The sequence below is a fragment of the Lissotriton helveticus genome, chromosome 5_1 (genome assembly GCF_964261635.1).
Source record: "Lissotriton helveticus chromosome 5_1, aLisHel1.1, whole genome shotgun sequence".
NCBI lineage: Eukaryota > Metazoa > Chordata > Amphibia > Caudata > Salamandridae > Lissotriton > Lissotriton helveticus.
In genome coordinates, this window is record NC_136065.1 from 83,271,926 (window position 1) to 83,290,060 (window position 18,135).

Genomic DNA, 18,135 nt, shown 5'->3' on the forward strand with positions numbered 1-18,135 from the left:
TGGGGCCACTTAACAGCACATTCTGTGGCATCGCATGACCAAGCACAAAATGTGACATTCTGAATAAAGTCAAATCACATAGCAGAAACTGATATTCTGAATGGTAATGACACAGCACAGAGTCATTCTGAATGGAGTCACAAAACAAAGCACATTCTGATATTCTGAATGGAGTCACTTGACACATTGTATCATGTTCTCAACAGGGTCTCATGCATGGACATCATTTAGGGATTGACAGGGGACGCAGCGGCGACTCCTGGATTGCCCCTTGTGACCCCTGCAAAAACAACAGTTGATGGACAGAATGCAGAACAATGCCATACATTCACCCCAGTACAGAGATCTGGGCCTAAATCCATCGTTTTGTTAGCACTCCACACCACCCCAGTTCAGACATGGCCGTATGCAAATCAGCCTTGACCCTGTGCCTCATGGGAACAGTTCATCCCGAACTGCCAAGCCATGTCTTTCCTGGACCGGAATCAAGCATCCTAGGACCGGTTTCTGGCATTCCAGCCGTCTTCAGCCAGGATAGCCTGACTCCAGTGGCTTAGTGAGCACGGGACTCACGTCTGAGCATACCCATCCCACTCGGGGTGACAGATGCAAAAACAACATTTGATGGACAGAATGCAGAACAATGTCATACATTCACCCCAGTACAAGGATCTGGGCCTAAATCCATTGTTTGTTTGCACTCCATCCCACCCCAGTTCAGACATGGCCATATGCAAATCAGCCCTGTCACTGCTTGTGCGACCCCTGGCTTCAGAGGTAGTAAAATCAGTGCCAAGAAGACCGAGGCAGCTCGCCCTTATGAGAGTGGAGCTCCACCTTCATTTTCTGCCACTTTTTTTATTAAATTAACAGTGAATAATCTGCCAGAAGTCCTCGTTGTTGATCCTGGTGCGCCATGTTTTATTATACTAATAGTGTTACAGGTAACAGGCGTTGCAGGAGGAAGTATGAACAGCAGGGAGACTAGAAGAGTGTTCTTCAGAAGAGTAAGGAACGAGCAGAAGCATTACTGAAAGAGTGCCATGAAGGAGTAGTTAAGAGCCGAAGGGGGAGAACAGTGCCCTGCAGGATGAGGTATGGGGGGGCTAGAAGCGTGCCCTGCAAGAGGAGGTACACGGGGGGTACTAGAAGAGTGCCCTGCAGGAGGAGGTACGAGGAAGGGGTACTAAAAGAACCCCCTGCAGGAGGAGGTATGAGAGGAAGGGGTACTAGAGGAGTGCAGAGAAGGAGGTACAAGAAGAGTGCCCCGCAGGAGGAGGTACAAGCAGAAGGAGTACTAGAAGAGTACCCTGCAGGTGGATGTACTAGTGGTGACGCAGTCAGAGGGGGATATTTCCTCATTAAATGATAGCCTAATCCCTGGATCACCAGAACTGGCTCCTAGCCCGGTAACATCTAGATTAACCCCTTCGACGCTCATGACGAGCTGGGCTCGTCATGCAGTAGCCTCCTGCTACGCTCATGACGAGCCCAGCTCGTCATGTAAAGTGCATCTGCAGATTTTCCAGCACAGGGGAAAAATCCCCATAGCGTTCAAGGTGTTAAGGGCGAGAGGTCAAAAAGTAAAGCCAGTCCTGATTCGCCCGAAAAAAAAACACTAACCCAAAAAAGTCTAGGGTTCCCAAACAGAATTGTGTAGTTATGGTTAGTAAGACTGTGACTGTTGCAGACATACACGACACCGGGGAAAAGGCTGATAGTGGTATAACCCACAACGTTCAGTGAGATGGAGCAACACTGAGTTGTAGTTTGGTCGGGGGAGACTTCTGGGGGAAACTATAAAGCATGATGCAAACGTTGCTGGAACCGATCATGCTGAAACTTACTGGGGTAGAATCCAGGCTCTCGCTCCTGGAATCTTCCATGATGAATGGCAAGCAAACATCGGTTACAGCTACTACCAATAAAGTAAATCCACCTTCTACTAGTGGGAAGACTAAGCCACCTAGTATTAGCCCCAACCTGATTGTTCCAGCAATAAATACATTAAGTCCCCCAGTCCTTGATGGTGCCACTCAAACCACTTCATTACAGCCAAGTACAAGGAGGGAAATGCCTAAATCTGACTCTCAACCAAGACTGGGCGAGGGTATCAGTGCGGCCCCTCGTCCCGTAGTCATTAATTTACCTCCGGAAGTGACCCCATATGTGGTCGTACTGGGGCATGCTCCTGTTTTCCCTCTTGGGGAGACAGAGAGCTATGAACAGTTATTGAACAAAACAACATATTGGCTTAATCAAAATACTCTAGGAAGGATGAGTGTTGCCAGTAACATATTAATGGTACGGAGGGTTAGCTGGCTGGCAGTACAAACAAAATAGGGAGTGGTGACTGCATTATTGTTAACTTTGATAACCCCTCTACTGCTGGCCAATTACGGACTAATGGTCAATGCCACCAGCGAATTACTGGAACGGCAATTGAATTACTCCCATTGGGTTTCTTTTACAGGCCCGCCTATGGGAGGGGCCTGGCACGACTCAACCAGGGAGGCAATTGGCGTATGAGAGATAATTCAAGGGCAAGATTCCTCACTAATTATCCGCCTCCTAGGTTACAATATAATAATTTCAGTAACCAAGGTATGAATGGGTTCGGACTCCCAATCCAAAATAGAATTGAACCTCTATCGGGTGTAGAGGCCTGTGACTGACTTAAGGCCCCTGAAGATCAGGGAGGGGGGAGACCTAATGACCTGGGAGTTAAAGAAGTTAGCCTGGGTAAGAGAAGTTCTAACAATGTCATTTCCTGGAATATTGCAGGTTTAGCTACCAAGATGCAGGATTATAATTGGATCACTTATATTAGGCAGTTCCTGATAATTTGTCTACAGGAAACTTGGTCGGTTGAACGTAACTATTTTTTAGAAGGGTATAAGACATATTATGTTCCAGCAACTGCAACCATCAGGGGAAGACCCATGGGGGGGCTGGTTATATTTATCTCTGTAGCGCTAACTTGTAAAGTGCGTAGAGTACCATCTGCCAACCCTGGCATTCTTGGTTTAACTTTACAAGGCGAAAACTGTTTAGTTGGTCTGGTAAATTTTTATAACTCAGTTAATTCATGCTCAGATTCTAGTCATCTATCTGCTTTGAATGTTTTTATTAGCTTGTCAATGAATCATAGCCTGCATAATCTCATGGTCATGGGTGATTTTAATGTACATTCATGTGGTGACACCCAAACTAAATGTATCCTAGATCTAAACTTTTCACGATCTCATGGTTTACATTTTCAAGACTTGATTGAGGGGGAGTTTTTTAATGATATGTTGAATGATCTGGATGTGACACCCACCAGGGCATTGGTGGACCCTTCCAAACGATTTGAGACACCTACTTTTAAGGGTTATGGGAAAGGAACATTTATTGATTATGTGTTAATTTCACTATCTATGCAGACTTTCGTAGATTCTTTTTAAATTGAGGAGAGTGAATTTAGCGATCATAATCCTCTTACTTTGTGACTGCTAGGACCATGGATAGCTAGGGAAGGGCCGAACCCTAGTCAGGGAAGACTAACCACAACCGATGGCAGGCGCAGACTGAAATGGTCTAAGATATTAAAGTAATGTGTGCAGACGAAATTACTACTTGCACCCAAGGAGGCTTACAGCACATGAAGGTGCTTGGGGCATTTCAGTCACTCTCAGACAAGGTCAAGAAGTTGTTATCTGCACCAGCCAAAAATCAAGCTAATGTGGGCCCGAAGTGGTTTAATCATGATTGCTCCAAAGCAGCCAGCAATCTAAGGGTGGCTTTAGCAGCCAAACCCAGGGAACAGGCTAATGTACAATTGTGTCGGAAGGAATATAAATCAATATTAGCTAAACGTAAGGAATCCCTAAGGGTAGAGGCTTGGAATGAGTTATTGGACCCCAAAACTCTAAAGAATAGTTCTAAATTTTGGGGTGTAATGAAAAAGCCTGTTCTTGTCCAGGACACCGGTGACGGTCTTGAATGCCATATACCCAATGAGGATTGGGAAGCACACTTCGAGCAATTGTATGACTGCCCTCTGGAAGAAACTGCCGGCCCAGCACCTGTCGATAATGGGAAGATAATTAGAATTGACAGGAATGAAATCCTTGAGGGTATCCTGGGACTAACAGCCGGGAAAGCACCCGCACCAGAAGGGATCCCCCCGGATTTATTTAAGTCTGAGCCCTCTTTTTGGGCACCCATCTTGGAGTCTATTTTTAACCCTGCAATGCAATGTGGATGCCCCGAATCTTGGGGGGTCTCCACAATTGTACCGGTTTTTAAAAAGGGGACAAAGGTAGCCCACATTGCTATAGACCCATTTCACTTATTGATTCCATGGTGAAAATAATAGGAAGGATACTACTGCAGAGACTTTCATCCTGGGTGGAGGAAAATAACATCATGTCCATCTCCCAGTATGGATTCTGCAGTGGTTGTTCAACAACAAACCAATGCCTTAACCTTTTTTTAATTTTAAGTAAATACACAGTGGCTCACAGGGGCACCATCCACCTCGCCTTCATGGACCTGTCCTCAGCTTTTGACTGTGTGAACAGGCGGAAGCTGTGGCAGTCCATGAGGGCGAAGGGGATGGACAGTGGTATTGTTGACTTCCTAGTTGACCTTCACAGCAATACTAGAGCTAATGTTAGATTTTCTCAAGATCTGAGCGTGACAAACAATTTTAATATCAGAAAAGGAGTCCGACAAGGATGCATTTTGGCTCCTTTTCTTTTTAACTTTTATATTAATGACCTGGATAGAGTTTTACAGGAGGTGTCGGCTGACTGTCCTAGAGTCGGTCGTCGGGGTATTCCAGTCCTATTATATGCGGGAAACATCCTTTACAACGCAACTTTTACCACGCAGTGCCTTTACGACGCAACTTTTACAACGCAAACCATTACAACGCATTGCGCTGGGGGACGCTCTACGATATGGAATAGGTTTAATGTACTATCCAACACCTTCCCTACTATCCACGGGGACTGGAGTTGGAATAGTAAATTAAACTATTCACTATCCAGCGCCCCAAAGCACTATGCGTTGTAATGGTATGCGTTGTAAAACTTGCGATGTAAAAGCATGCGTGGTAAAAGCATGCGTTGTAATGTCATACATCCATTATATGCAGATGATGCAGTACTCATATCGAGAACTGAAAGGGGCCTCCAAGCTCTTTTAAATGCTTTTAAGTCTTTCATGACAGATAGGGATTTAATGATTAATAATTCCAAATCATTTGTCATGCAAGTAGGTCAACAACCCAGAAGAACTTTTTATTTTAAGTAGATGAAGCAGTTATCCCCACATCAAAGACGTTCTCCTATCTCGGGGTCCTTTTTGATAGTAAATTAAATTGGGGCCCGCATCTTCTTAAAAAGAAAGGAGAACTGGTCAAGGTGAATGCATCTATTTTTAATTTTGCATCCAAATTGGGGAAAAAACCAACCGGCGCCATGCTGCAATTATATAATGCCAAATCAGTTGCCACGGCTGTGTATGGCAGTGAAATATGGGGGTATGTCGCAGGAGAACAGCTCCAGATTGCGGAAAACTCCTTCATGCAGCGTCTCCTGTGTGTCCCCTCGGGCACGTCCAATCTAGCAGTCCATGAAGAATTAGGGACACAATATATAAGCGATATTTTCTCCCTACGTCCCCTGACCCGTTGGATAAAACTTTGGCTGAATCCTGATAATCCACTGACACACTTGATCGTGAAAGATTGTTTGTCTCAGGATAAGGCATTGGCTATCCCATGGGTGAAATACTTGAAGTCTAGTTTTTTCAAATTGGGGCGTGCCGAACTGTTTGAAAATCCTAGTAGCATTGTTAAGGGGGACCTGGAGGCAACGAAATTGGCCTACCTCATGGATAGGAAGACCCAGAGGGAAGCCATAGAAATCCAGAATCTGAGAGTCAGAAAATATGTTATGATGAACACATCTGCATCTATTGAGCCTTATTTAATGGGCTCTCTGACCTCTCACGAAAATGTTTTATTGACTAGATTCAGGCTGAACCTTTTTCATCATTTGCTTATTAGGCCAAGAACTGCTATTTTTAGTACAGTTGCAGCTCCCTGCGGCTGCGATGGAAATTCTCTGCAGGATATGCTGCATTTTTATATTTTTATGTAGCTTTTATGAATACCCCCGAAACGCTATCTGGTGACACTTTTAAGGAATCTTAATTTTACCCAGATCAGACCAGCCCTGATGTATTTACAACTTTTGCACAATGACAGTATTCTCCATGTCCTTGAATTCCTAAAATCAACTCTTAAATACAGAAAATGCATGGATTTGTAATGGTCTTTACTCAATTAAATTTCTTTATGAATTTGTTGGCACAATATGGATAAATTATGTATTTTTCTGGTTTTAATGAAATGATGAAATTATACTCTTGCACCTCTGTATCCTGTTATATGTATTTTAAAGAATTATGAATTTATTGTATTATTGAACCTGCACTTTTGTGGTTTTGAACAAAAACCGAAATAAAGTTTTATTGATGATGATGAATCCCCTGCAGGAGGAGGTACAAGGAAGGGGTACTAGAAGAGTGCCCTGCAGGAAGAGGTACAAGGGAGGGGTACTAGAAGAGTGCCCGGAAGAGGTACAAGGAAGGGGTACTAGAAGAGTGCCCTGCAAGAGGAGATACAAGGAAGGGGTACTAGAAGAGTGCCCTGCAGGAGGAGGTACAAGGAAGGGGTACTAGAAGAGTGCCCTGCAGGAGGAGGTACAAGGAAGGGGTACTAGAAGAGTGCCCTGCAGGAGGAGGTACAAGGAAGGGGTACTAGAAGAGTGCCCTGCAGGAAGAGGTACAAGGGAGGGGTACTAGAAGAGTGCCCTGCAGGAAGAGGTACAAGGGAGGGGTACTAGAAGAGTGCCCTGCAGGAGGAGGTACAAGGAAGGGGTACTAGAAGAGTGCCCTGCAGGAAGAGGTACAAGGAAGGGGTACTAGAAGAGTGCCCCGCAGGAGGAGGTACAAGGAAGGGGTACTAGAAGAGTGCCCCGCAGGAGGAGGTACAAGGAAGGGGTACTAGAAGAGTGCCCTGCAGGAGGAGGGACAAGAAGAAGGGGCACTAGAAGAGTGCCCTGCAGGAGGAGGTACAAGGAAGGGGTACTAGAAGAGCGCCCTGCAGGAGGAGGTACAAGGAAGGGGTACTAGAAGAGCGCCCCGCAGGAGGAGGTACAAGGAAGGGATACTAGAAGAGTGCCTGCAGGAGGAGGTACAAGGAAGGGGTACTAGAAGAGTGCCCTGCAGGAGGATGTACAAGGAAGGGGTACTAGAAGAGTGCCCTGCAGGATGAGGAACAAGGAAGGGGTACTAGAAGAGTGCCCTGCAGGAGGATGTACAAGGAAGGGGTACTAGAAGAGTGCCCTGCAGGAGGAGGTACAAGAAGAAGGGGTACTAGAAGAGTGCCCTGCAGGAGGAGGTACAAGGAAGGGGTACTAGAAGAGTGCCTGCAGGATGAGGTACAAGGAAGGGGTACTAGAAGAGTGCCCAGCAGGAGGATGTACAAGGAAGGGGTACTAGAAGAGTGCCCTGCAGGAGGAGGTACAAGAAGAAGGGGTACTAGAAGAGTGCTCTGCAGGAGGAGGTACAAGGAAGGGGTACTAGAAGAGTGCCTGCAGGAGGATGTACAAGGAAGGGGTACTAGAAGAGTGCCCTGCAGGAGGAGGTACAAGGAAGGGATAGAAGAGAGCCCTGCAGGAGGAGGTACAAGGAAGGGGTCCTAGAAGAGTGCCCTGCAGGAGGAGGTACAAGGAAGGGGTACTAGAAGAGTTCCCTGCAGGAGGAGGTACAAGGAAGGGGTACTAGAAGAGTGCCCTGCAGGAGGAGGTACAAGGAAGGGGTACTAGAAGAGTGCCCCACAGGAGGAGGTACAAGGAAGGGGTACTAGAAGAGTGTCCTGCAGGAGGAGGTACAAGGAAGGGGTACTAGAAGAGTGCCCCGCAGGAGGAGGCACAAGAAGAAGGGGTACTAGAAGAGTGCCCCACAGGAGGAGGTACAAGGAAGGGGTACCAGAAGAGTGCCCTGCAAGAGGAGGTACAAGGGAGGGGTACTAGAAGAGTGCCCCGCAGGAGGAGGAGGTACAAGAAGAAGGGGTACTAGAAGAGTGCCCCACAGGAAGAGGTACAAGGAAGGGGTACTAGAAGAATCCCCTGCAGGAGGAGGTACAAGGAAGGGGTACTAGAAGAGTGCCCCACAGGAGGAGGTACAAGGAAGGGGTACTAGAAGAGTGCCGTGGAGGAGGAGGTACAAGAAGAAGGGGTACTAGAAGAATCCCCTGCAGGAGGAGGTACAAGGAAGGGGTACTAGAAGAGTGCCCCACAGGAGGAGGTACAAGAAGAAGGGGTACTAGAAGAGTGCCCTGCAGGAGGAGGTACAAGGAAGGGGTACTAGAAGAGTGCCCTGCAGGAGGAGGTACAAGAAGAAGGGGTACTAGAAGAGTGCCCTGCAGGAGGAGGTACAAGGAAGGGGTACTAGAAGAGTGCCCTGCTGGAGGAGGTACAAGGAAGGGGTACTAGAAGAATCCCCTGCAGGAGGAGGTACAAGGAAGGGGTACTAGAAGAGTTATGTTATATGTTATGTTATATGATATTTATTAAGCGCACTGTCACCGTGAGTTTCCTGGCGCTCCAAGGATCCTAAAACTATAACAGAGGAATTTAATGACAATGGGAAAAGAGCAGGGTTTTTAAAGATTTCCTAAAGGCAAGAAGGGAACCAGAGGTCTTGAGGGGGAGAGGAAGAGAGTTCCATAGCTTAGGGGCCAAATAAGAAAAAGTGCCGCCACCGGATCTGGTGAGTTTGACGCGGGGGACAACTAGGAGGTGAAGATTAGTGGACCTGAGGGCACGGGAGGGACAATAAGGAGTGATCAGGGACGTGAGGAAAGCAGGAGATGGACCAGTAAGTGCTTTAAAGACCAGGCATTGGACCTTGAAAGCTATTCTTTCACTGACTGGGAGCCAGTGAAGTTGATACAGTAAAGGTCGGGCCGACTGCCATCTGGAGAGATTGAGCGCGAGTCTGGCAGCCTGGTTCTGGATGAGTTGTAACCTAGATAACAAGGAGTTGGGGAGGCCGTGATAGATCGAGTTTGAAAAGTCTAGGCGGGACATCACCAAGGCTATGATGACTTGTAGCAGTGCTTCAGGGGTTAGGAAGTGGGCGACCTTCCGAATCCTGTATAGCTGGAACATACAGGAAGATGTTACTGCACTCACCTGGGCCTTAAGAGTGAGGCCGGAGTCAATAATGACCCCAAGGCTCTTCACACGGTCAGCGGGAGAGGGAGGAGTACCAAGCTCACTGGGCCAGAACTGAGGGCCCCAATAGGTGGCACTACTCCCGGGAAGGAGGAGCTCAGTCTTGCCCGGATTGAGCTTTAGTTGGTGTTGGAAATGGGATCCCTGGCTGGCCAGGGCTTTCGCCAAAGTCAGTCAGAGACCACCACTCCCAAGTCAGGGCAAGGGAGTTACACGCCAAGATAACCCCTACTCACCCTCTAGGTAACGTGGCGCGAGCAGCAAGGCTAAACTTGGAGGCGATGTAGGCTAAGTATTTGCGCACGCACCCCAGCAACAACAACCAAAGGCCCACCACAAAGGAAACTCCACACAAGGTTATATAAAAATAGCCTTTGTATTACACCAAAACACATTAGATAAAACACACACTTTACAATGTGCCAGAAGCACGGGCAGAATTTACAGGGGATATGTACAAGACAGGGCCACCTGGACCACTGTCAGGAATCAGAAGTAGCACTTTCAGGAATAGCACTTAGTACATAGAATATAGCACAAAATAGTACACAACCAGTAATCACTGGTAACCAGGGTCTCACTAGCACCACCTGCACTAGGGAGAAAACAACCACCTATGTATCACAATACCTGTAGGGGTGTAAAAACAGAACACATGATGCAATGCATAACATTCATTCAGAGGTGTAAAAACAATATCAATTGCGCCAAACTCACGTAAGTCACCACCTGTGACTGTCCCTAGGCCAACTGGCCTCTCTGGGGCTAGGACGCCCTGTGTCCCAGTGTCAGGGGCCTAAACGTAGCAGTTGCCCACAAAGTGCTGGGCAACTGGATAGCACAATGATGGGGCCAATGTAGATGGGGGAGCCTCACAGGCTCTGGACAACTGATTGTCCCCTCTTGGAGCCTCGCTGGGCTCTCAACAACTGGGGCTCCTGAGCCCCTCGTGGGCTCTGAAACCAATAAGGAGGGGCAAGGTGGGAGCGGCCCGCTGACTGCTGGGGCCACTCTACCACCGGAAACAACTGGTGCCCCCCTTGAGCCTCGTTGGGCTCTACACAAACAGGGCGGTGGAGTCCCTCTCAGGGGGACTCGAGGAATAAATATGCCCCAGAGCCTTCCAGGCTCAAACACAAAATGCGGCCGTTTTTGGAGCCTCTCAGGCTCTTGGGAACTGCCCCGGACGTCGTGCTCCTGAGAGGGGGGGGGCGGACACCGGCAATGTGTCCCGACGTCCCCCTCTCCCCTTTGCAAGCACCCTCACTCACCAGATCTTCTGGGCGGCTTGGAGGCGGAGGCAGGGCTCTTTCCCCCGGTCCTGCTCCACGTCTCAGGGGGCGGCGGGGCTTCCTCACTCCGGGGGGAGCCTCGCTGCAGGACCGGCGGCTCCTTCTCCTCGCGCCGGAGCTCTTTAGGCAGGCCGCGCAGGGATTGGCCAGCGGACTGCTTCCTCCTGTCCCGCAGTCCCGCCCACGGGTTGCCTGGCTTCCGGCCGTGTAGCCAATTGCAGCGCGGCCCTGCGGTCGAGCCTCCAGGCTCCGGGGCGCGCTGCTCCCAGGACTCGGCAGGCAACCACGGGGCAAATTAAGGTAGCACTTGAGCCGGGCAATGCCGGGTGGGCACCGGCTTGGCAGCCCAAAGCGCTCTACAGTGCAATAAGCAAAATAAAGCGCTTCCCAGCGCTAGGGGTCAAAGAGAAGCGCTTTCAGCGCTAGAAGATAAACAAAGCGCTCCCAGGCGCTAGAAGGGAATCCACAGCGCTCCTAGCGCTAGCAACAATCCCAGCGCTTCCAGGGGCTTCAGGGAGGGTCCAAAGTGCCTCCAGGCGCTGTGAGCACAGCACAGCGCTCCCAGGGGCTATAAGACAGCAACAAGCCCAGCAAAAGTTCCTCAGGGCAGGCAGGGGGCAAGGCTGGGCCCAGAGCCAGCACACTGGGTCTCCAGGCAGGGAGACACTCCAAGTGGCGGTCCTCTGGCCCAGCAGCAGCAACAACAGCCCCCTCAGGATCCTGGAAGAGAACAACTTCTGTGGGGACACAGCCCCATTTTTATACAGTGCATTCCTTTGTTCAAGGGTGCAGAGTGGGGGCGGAACCAGTCGCAGCTGGTTCTTGAGTACTCTGTTTACCTCAACCACCCTCTCTATTCACTGGCAGGGCTTGGGTCATTAGACACACCACAGGGGGGCGGAGCCAGCATTGTGTGGGGAAAACCCAGCCCATCCAGGACACAGGTACACTCCTCCCACACATCACTCATGCTAATCTCCCACTCACCACCGGGCAGACCCATCCAGACTTCCTGGAGCCTGGCATGCCAGCCAGCTCCAGCCAATCACACGCCAGCACCCTCACAGCACACGTACAGCCATGTCTAGAAATGGCGCTTCGATACTAGACACATACATGCTGCATACACCATCTCGCAGCATTCACTCTCACAAGTTCACACATACCAGACTCAAGCCTGTACACCCCACGCATCAGGAACTACCAGGGACACATACATTCCCCATGCATTCCTATGGGCGGGCAGGCCTAGCTCAGCACATGCACTCAGAGTGCGCACGCACTTTCCACTGGGACACAGTGAAAGTGCGCAGAATCCAAAAAATCACCATCACCAGGTCACCATTTCACGCAAAAAGTCTAGGGGTGAACCTGCCCTAAGGGCCAAAGTCCAACAGTTGGTTTTGGCACATCCAGTGCTGAATGTGTGTCATAGCCGATTGGAAGTTGGACACAGCGTCAGGGGAGGTGAGGGGAAAGATAATCTGCAGGTCGTCCGCGTAATTGAACACGGTAGCGTCCCACCTGCTTAGAGAGTGAAGGAGGCGTAGAAGATATAAATTGAAGAGGAGGGGGGACAGGGAGGAGCCCTGGGGGACCCCGCAAGATGACGCAGCACTGGTGGCGCTGAACGGGCCCAGCCTGACTGCCTGAGATCTCCCCTCTAAGAAGGACTTAACCCAGGACAAAGCAGGCCCACGTACTCCGGCGGACTCGACACGGTGGAGTAAGAAGTTATGGTCCACCGTGTTGAATGCCGCCGATAAGTCAAGAAGGACTAATGCTTGGGGTAGTCCTCTATCCGCCTTACTTCTAAGGTTGTCCAGTACGGCGAGGATCACAGCCTCGGTGGAATGGGCTGGTCGGAAGCCGGCCTGGTTGAAAGCCAGGAAGTTGGACTCCTCGATGAAGTGTGATAGGCAAGTAGTAACATGTGCCTCCAAAACCTTAGACAGAAAAGGCAAAAGGGAGATGGGCCGATAGTTTACAAATACCGCTGGGTCCGCGCCAGGTTTCTTTAGCAGGGGCACCAATACGGCCTCCTTGAATGACCTGGGGACTATGCCAGTACTGAGGGAAGAGTTAAGTAGGGGGAGGATACAATGGGGAAGGGAGTGACAGATGTCACGAAGCACGAACGGGGGACAGCAGTCCTTCGGGGAGCCAGATTTTACTCGCTAGGACAGCTTGGCCAGGGAATCAGAATCGAGTATAGGAAATCGATCCAGAATAAATGGATTGATAGGGGGAGGTGTTGCTGTAGTTAACGGGGGGGAATGGGATATGGAATTTTTAATTGTGGTGATCTTTTCAATGAAAAAAGAGTTTAGCGCATTGCATGACTCAGCGGAGGGAGGCAGGTTGGGAAGTGTCCTGGCGTCGGATGTTAGTTCGGATGTAGAGTGCCCTGCAGGAGGAGGTACAAGGAAGGGGTACTAGAAGAGTGCCTGCAGGAGGAGGTAGAAGGAAGGGGTACTAGAAGAGTGCCCTGCAGGAGGAGGTACAAGGAAGGGGTACTAGAAGTATCCCCTGCAGGAGGAGGTACAAGGAAGGGGTACTAGAAGAATCCCCTGCAGGAGGAGGTACAAGGAAGGGGTACTTGAAGAATCCCCTGCAGGAGGAGGTACAAGGAAGGGGTACTAGAAGAGCGCCCCGCAGGAGGAGGTACAAGGAAGGGGTACTAGAAGAGTGCCCAGCAGGAGGAGGTACAAGGAAGGGGTACTAGAAGAGTGCCCAGCAGGAGGAGGTACAAGAAGAAGGGGTACTAGAAGAGTACCCCGCAGGAGGAGGTACAAGAAGAAGGGGTACTAGAAGAGTGCCCTGCAGGAGGAGGTACAAGGAAGGGGTACTAGAAGAGCACCCTGCAGGAGGAGGTACAAGGAAGGGGTACTAGAAGAGCGCCCAGCAGGAGGAGGTACAAGGAAGGGGTACTAGAAGAGTGCCCAGCAGGAGGAGGTACAAGGAAGGGGTACTAGAAGAGTGCTCAGCAGGAGGAGGTACAAGGAAGGGGTACTAGAAGAGTGCCCCGCAGGAGGAGGTAGAAAGAAGGGGTACTAGAAGAGTGCCCTGCAGGTGGAGGTACAAGGAAGGGATACTAGAAGAGTGCCCTGCAGGTGGAGGTACAAGGAAGGGGTACTAGAAGAGTGCCCCACAGGAGGAGGTACAAGGAAGGGGTACAAGAAGAAATCCCCTGCAGGAGGAGGTACAAGGAAGGGGTACTAGAAGAGTGCCCCGCAGGAGGAGGTACAAAGAAGGGGTACTAGAAGAGTGCCCTGCAGGTGGAGGTACAAGGAAGGGATACTAGAAGAGTGCCCTGCAGGTGGAGGTACAAGGAAGGGGTACTAGAAGAGTGCCCCACAGGAGGAGGTACAAGGAAGGGGTACTAGAAGAATCCCCTGCAGGAGGAGGTACAAGGAAGGGGTACTAGAAGAGTGCCCAGCAGGATGAGGAACAAGGAAGGGGTACTAGAAGAATCCCCTGCAGGAGGAGGTACAAGGAAGGGGTACTAGAAGAGTGCCCTGCAGGAGGAGGTACAAGGAAGGGGTACTAGAAGAATCCCCTGCAGGAGGAGGTACAAGGAAGGGGTACTAGAAGAATCCCCTGCAGGAGGAGGTACAAGGAAGGGGTACTAGAAGAATCCCCTGCAGGAGGAGGTACAAGGAAGGGGTACTAGAAGAGCGCCCCGCAGGAGGAGGTACAAGGAAGGGGTACTAGAAGAGTGCCCTGCAGGAGGAGGTACAAGGGAGGGGTACTAGAAGAGTGCCCTGCAGGATGAGGAACAAGGAAGGGGTACTAGAAGAGTGCCCTGCAGGAGGAGGTACAAGGAAGGGGTACTAGAAGAGTGCCCCACAGGAGGAGGTACAAGGAAGGGGTACTAGAAGAGTGCCCTGCAGGAGGAGGTACAAGAAGAAGGGGGGGCTAGAAGGGTGCCCAGCAGGAGGAGGTACAAGGAAGGGGTACTAGAAGAGTGCCCAGCAGGAGGAGGTACAAGGAAGGGGTACTAGAAGAGTGCCCCACAGGAGGAGAAACAAGGAAGGGGTACTAGAAGAATCCCCTGCAGGAGGAGGTACAAGGAAGGGGTACTAGAAGAGTGCCCAGCAGGATGAGGAACAAGGAAGGGGTACTAGAAGAATCCCCTGCAGGAGGAGGTACAAGGAAGGGGTACTAGAAGAGTGCCCTGCAGGAGGAGGTACAAGGAAGGGGTACTAGAAGAATCCCCTGCAGGAGGAGGTACAAGGAAGGGGTACTAGAAGAGTGCCCAGCAGGAGGAGGTACAAGGAAGGGGTACTAGAAGAGTGCCCTGCAGGATGAGGAACAAGGAAGGGGTACTAGAAGAGTGCCACACAGGAGAAGGTACAAGGAAGGGGTACTAGAAGAGTGCCCCACAGGAGGAGGTACAAGGAAGGGGTACTAGAAGAGTGCCCCACAGGAGGAGCTACAAGGAAGGGGTACTAGAAGAGTGCCCTGCAGGAGGAGGTACAAGAAGAAGGGGGGGCTAGAAGGGTGCCCTGCAGGAGGAGGTACAAGCAGAAGGAGTACTAGAAGAGTGCCCCACAGGAGGAGGTACAAGGAAGGGGTACTAGAAGAGTGCCCCACAGGATGAGGTACAAGGAAGGGGTACTAGAAGAGTGCCCCGCAGGAGGAGGTACAAGGAAGGGGTACTAGAAGAATCCCCTGCAGGAGGAGGTACAAGGAAGGGGTACTAGAAGAGTGCCCTGCAGGAGGAGGTACAAGGAAGGGGTACTAGAAGAATCCCCTGCAGGAGGAGGTACAAGGAAGGGGTACTAGAAGAATCCCCTGCAGGAGGAGGTACAAGGAAGGGGTACTAGAAGAATCCCCTGCAGGAGGAGGTACAAGGAAGGGGTACTAGAAGAGCGCCCCGCAGGAGGAGGTACAAGGAAGGGGTACTAGAAGAGAGCCCTGCAGGAGGAGGTACAAGGAAGGGGTACTAGAAGAATCCCCTGCAGGAGGAGGTACAAGGAAGGGGTACTAGAAGAATCCCCTGCAGGAGGAGGTACAAGGAAGGGGTACTAGAAGAATCCCCTGCAGGAGGAGGTACAAGGAAGGGGTACTAGAAGAGCGCCCCGCAGGAGGAGGTACAAGGAAGGGGTACTAGAAGAGTACCCCGCAGGAGGAGGTACAAGAAGAAGGGGTACTAGAAGAGTGCCCTGCAGGAGGAGGTACAAGGAAGGGGTACTAGAAGAGCACCCTGCAGGAGGAGGTACAAGGAAGGGTTACTAGAAGAGCGCCCAGCAGGAGGAGGTACAAGGAAGGGGTACTAGAAGAGTGCCCAGCAGGAGGAGGTACAAGGAAGGGGTACTAGAAGAGTTCCCAGCAGGAGGAGGTACAAGGAAGGGGTACTAGAAGAGTGCCCCGCAGGAGGAGGTACAAAGAAGGGGTACTAGAAGAGTGCCCTGCAGGTGGAGGTACAAGGAAGGAATACTAGAAGAGTGCCCTGCAGGTGGAGGTACAAGGAAGGGGTACTAGAAGAGTGCCCCACAGGAGGAGGTTCAAGGAAGGGGTACTAGAAGAATCCCCTGCAGGAGGAGGTACAAGGAAGGGGTACTAGAAGAGTGCCCCGCAGGAGGAGGTACAAAGAAGGGGTACTAGAAGAGTGCCCTGCAGGTGGAGGTACAAGGAAGGGATACTAGAAGAGTGCCCTGCAGGTGGAGGTACAAGGAAGGGGTACTAGAAGAGTGCCCTGCAGGTGGAGGTACAAGGAAGGGGTCCTAAAAGAGTGCCCCGCAGGAGGAGGTATAAAGAAGGGGGGGCTAGAAGAGTGCCCCACAGGAGGAGGTACAAGGAAGGGGTACTAGAAGAATCCCCTCAGGAGGAGGTACAAGGAAGGGGTACTAGAAGAGTGCCCAGCAGGATGAGGAACAAGGAAGGGGTACTAGAAGAATCCCCTGCAGGAGGAGGTACAAGGAAGGGGTACTAGAAGAGTGCCCTGCAGGAGGAGGTACAAGGAAGGGGTACTAGAAGAATCCCCTGCAGGAGGAGGTACAAGGAAGGGGTACTAGAAGAGTGCCCAGCAGGAGGAGGTACAAGGAAGGGGTACTAGAAGAGTGCCCTGCAGGATGAGGAACAAGGAAGGGGTACTAGAAGAGTGCCACACAGGAGAAGGTACAAGGAAGGGGTACTAGAAGAGTGCCTCACAGGAGGAGGTACAAGGAAGGGGTACTAGAAGAGTGCCCCACAGGAGGAGGTACAAGGAAGGGGTACTAGAAGAGTGCCCTGCAGGAGGAGGTACAAGAAGAAGGGGGGGCTAGAAGGGTGCCCTGCAGGAGGAGGTACAAGCAGAAGGAGTACTAGAAGAGTGCCCCACAGGAGGAGGTACAAGGAAGGGGTACTAGAAGAGTGCCCCACAGGATGAGGTACAAGGAAGGGGTACTAGAAGAGTGCCCAGCAGGAAGAGGTACAAGGGAGGGGTACTAGAAGAGTGCCCAGCAGGAAGAGGTACAAGGGAGGGGTACTAGAAGAGTGCCCAGTAGGATGAGGAACAAGGAAGGGGTACTAGAAGAATCCCCTGCAGGAGGAGGTACAAGGAAGGGGTACTAGAAGAGTGCCCTGCAGGAGGAGGTACAAGGAAGGGGTACTAGAAGAATCCCCTGCAGGAGGAGGTACAAGGAAGGGGTACTAGAAGAGTGCCCAGCAGGAGGAGGTACAAGGAAGGGGTACTAGAAGAGTGCCCTGCAGGATGAGGAACAAGGAAGGGGTACTAGAAGAGTGCCACACAGGAGAAGGTACAAGGAAGGGGTACTAGAAGAGTGCCCCACAGGAGGAGGTACAAGGAAGGGGTACTAGAAGAGTGCCCCACAGGAGGAGGTACAAGGAAGGGGTACTAGAAGAGTGCCCTGCAGGAGGAGGTACAAGGAAGGGGTACTAGAAGAGTGCCCTGCAGGAGGAGGTACAAGAAGAAGGGGGGGCTAGAAGGGTGCCCTGCAGGAGGAGGTACAAGCAGAAGGAGTACTAGAAGAGTGCCCCACAGGAGGAGGTACAAGGAAGGGGTACTAGAAGAGTGCCCCACAGGGTGAGGTACAAGGAAGGGGTACTAGAAGAGTGCCCGCAGGAGGAGGTACAAGGAAGGGGTACTAGAAGAGTGCCCCGCAGGAGGACGTACAAGGAAGGGGTACTAGAAGAGTGCCCTGCAGGAGGAGGTACAAGGAAGGGGTACTAGAAGAGTGCCCAGCAGGAAGAGGTACAAGGGAGGGGTACTAGAAGAGTGCCCTGCAGGAGGAGGTACAAGGAAGGGGTACTAGAAGAGTGCCCTGCAGGAGGAGATACAAGGAAGGGGTACTAGAAGAGTGCCCAGCAGGAAGAGGTACAAGGGAGGGGTACTAGAAGAGTGCCCTGCAGGAGGAGGTACAAGGAAGGGGTACTAGAAGAGTGCCCCCCAGGAAGAGGTACAAGGGAGGGGTACTAGAAGAGTGCCCTGCAGGATGAGGAACAAGGAAGGGGTACTAGAAGAGTGCCCTGCAGGAGGAGGGACAAGAAGAAGGGGTACTAGAAGAATCCCCTGCAGGAGGAGGTACAAGGAAGGGGTACTA

At 51.1% G+C, this 18,135-nt stretch overlaps 1 protein-coding gene across 1 annotated transcript in view; it reads right to left on the reverse strand.

Moving 5' to 3' along the window:
• The window catches only part of LOC144754171 (E3 ubiquitin-protein ligase TRIM39-like), an 89,683-nt gene that overhangs the window by 41,831 nt on the left and 29,717 nt on the right, over positions 1-18,135 (reverse strand). The window lies entirely within an intron of this gene.